This window comes from Callorhinchus milii, unplaced genomic scaffold (genome assembly GCF_018977255.1).
Source record: "Callorhinchus milii isolate IMCB2004 unplaced genomic scaffold, IMCB_Cmil_1.0 Scaffold5, whole genome shotgun sequence".
Classification (NCBI taxonomy): domain Eukaryota; kingdom Metazoa; phylum Chordata; class Chondrichthyes; order Chimaeriformes; family Callorhinchidae; genus Callorhinchus; species Callorhinchus milii.
This window is the reverse complement of record NW_024704746.1, coordinates 33,559,789-33,562,110: the sequence shown is the minus strand read 5'-3', so window position 1 is coordinate 33,562,110 and position 2,322 is coordinate 33,559,789. Positions and strand designations below refer to the sequence as shown.

The 2,322-nt window shown below is 42.8% G+C and overlaps 1 non-coding gene across 1 annotated transcript; it reads right to left on the bottom strand.

The window, feature by feature from the left end:
* Positions 1-756: 756 nt before the first annotated feature.
* Positions 757-828, bottom strand: trnat-cgu. The gene has a single exon. It is a non-coding gene; the product is annotated as a tRNA-Thr (tRNA).
* Positions 829-2,322: the final 1,494 nt, after the last annotated feature.

The window sequence follows — 2,322 nt, the reverse complement described above, 5'->3', positions numbered from 1 at the left end:
AATATGTGATCCGTGTTGGAGTGTAGTTCCCGTGGGTCTGCGTCTCGCGCTTCTTGTTGCTGGCAGGATTTGCAATTTCTGCCTCAGAGACACAATCCAGTTATGAATGCTCTGTGTTTTCATTCCGATGTGATCCAGCACCGTAACTCTCTGGACTTTAGAGCTGAATGAGGTGGTTGGGACATTTGCATTCTATTTGCATTACATTTGTAATCCACGGCTAGTTGTGGGACACTGCTGTGCGCAACTGGCGGCTGCATTTCGCCCACAAAATACACAGTCAATCCACTTTACGGTATATTCTGTGAAACGTTTGAGACGTCTCAATGATGTGATGAGGTGCTATATCAAATGAAACATTCTTCTTCTTATTATTAATGCCACACACGGGCAGGATGTGGTGTGGTTCCCCATCTCAGGTTGGCTAACAGTGAAAGATCCAAGAGGAAGCCGGGAACATCTACCGCTGTTTCTGTCTCAGTTAGACTTCATGTATCCCACGTCCAGATTCTATCTTGATAATAATAATAAATAATAATAATCCTTGCATTTGATATAGTGCTTTTCATGTCTTCTAGACGTCTCAAAGCGCATCACAGAATATACTGTAAAGTGAGTTGACTGTATATTTGGGGACGAAACGCAGCAGCCAGTTGCCCACAGCACTGTCCTACGAACAGTCGTATTATTGTTTTATTATTTTTTTCTTGAGGGATTATTATCAGGTGTGTGGAGTAAGGAAACTTGCCCAAGCTGTTACCCTGCTGGGAATCGAACCCAGGTCTCTCGCTTACGAGGCGAGTGCTCTAACCATTGAGCTACAGGACTCTGAACTTAACAATCTCTTGATCTCTTGAGTCTTTCATGCTTCCATCATGCTGTCTCAGACTCCGTCTTTCCCTTGGCCCAATCCCAGTATTTCAAATAAAAGTAACCCTTTTTAAGTATCCAAAAAGTCCTTGTCTTTATTCAAACAAGATTCAAGTGTGTCAGAATATGGACCATCAGACTCCAATTTTGTGGTTGCATAAAAAGTAGGGAAGGTTCTGTTCATGAGGAGCAACTGATTAGTAAATGCCTCACACAGTTGTCTGTATTTAACACAGTATTTTTCACATCAAAGTCTATTTTACATCAGCAAACTAAATAATCCATGCTGGATGTTTTAAACTATTCCCTACGCTCCTGCACTCTTCAGCAGTGACACTCGTATGTCAGTCTATAGGAATAGGAAACTGTTTTCCCACATTTATATAAATATACGATACTGTATAAAGATTGTTAGGTTCAGACCCCCACCTTTACCCCATTGTTCGATCAGATAAATGCAGAGAGTTAAATAATCTCCTTGTGAGTCAAGTGATGGTGCATTAATTCAATGATCCATGGAGTGATAGGATGCAGGTCAGTGACTGCTTTGCACCACACAATGGTTTTCTCAGAGCTACCTACGTAATCAACAGGAGGCATTGAGGAAATGTTAAGTGCTTTTCTTACAGGGAAAGTAAATCAAAGAAAGCGGCAACCAGGAGTGTTCTGGCACGTCCCTTAGTAGTTTATTATACAGTAACTCCTGCAATGGGTCTGGTCAGTGTTTTCTTTGTGAATGTGGCTGACGCAGAAGAGACTTAAAAGAAGAAAGGAATATCCACCAACTGACTAGAGGTGTCACTGTAGAACAAACACTGCCCTGGACAAGCTGCAAACCACCGAATAACAGACAAAGATGAAGAGCACATGTAAGAAGCAAAGTGGAAAGAAAAGCACCAGGGTAGAGATTGAAAAGAATAATCAAAAACATAGGCCTTTTTTGTTTTTCCCCATCTCCTCTAAGGGAAGAGCTAATTGATGCTAGAGTGCAACTCCGCAGGCCCCAGACGCCCATCCTAAGCAGCAATTCTTCATGAATGATTCGAGCCAGTGAATGTCAACACTGTGTAGGTTATCACAGCCAAGTCCAATCCTTTTGCCATCTGACATCTACTCACACATAATTTCCAGACAGGATCAATGAACAGTAAACAGTAAATTCTCTACCTGCAGCAGAGAGCGCTGCAGGGTACCTATGCTAAGAGGTGTCCAGAGATGGGGCCCCTTCATCTTGTTCTTTGTCTAGGATTTATCTAACTTTTACCAGGGCCTTGTTGGCAGCACTGTTTTAAGGAAAAACTCTGCTAGTCGTGTAGTTTTACTACTGTTACCAGGTCTATACATTACTGCTGGGATGACTCCTCCCCCCCCACCCTTCCTGCAATTTCTCCTCCCTCCTCTTTGGAAGGCTCATGTGTGTCCCTTAGCAGTGCCCCTGAAAATGATCCAGGA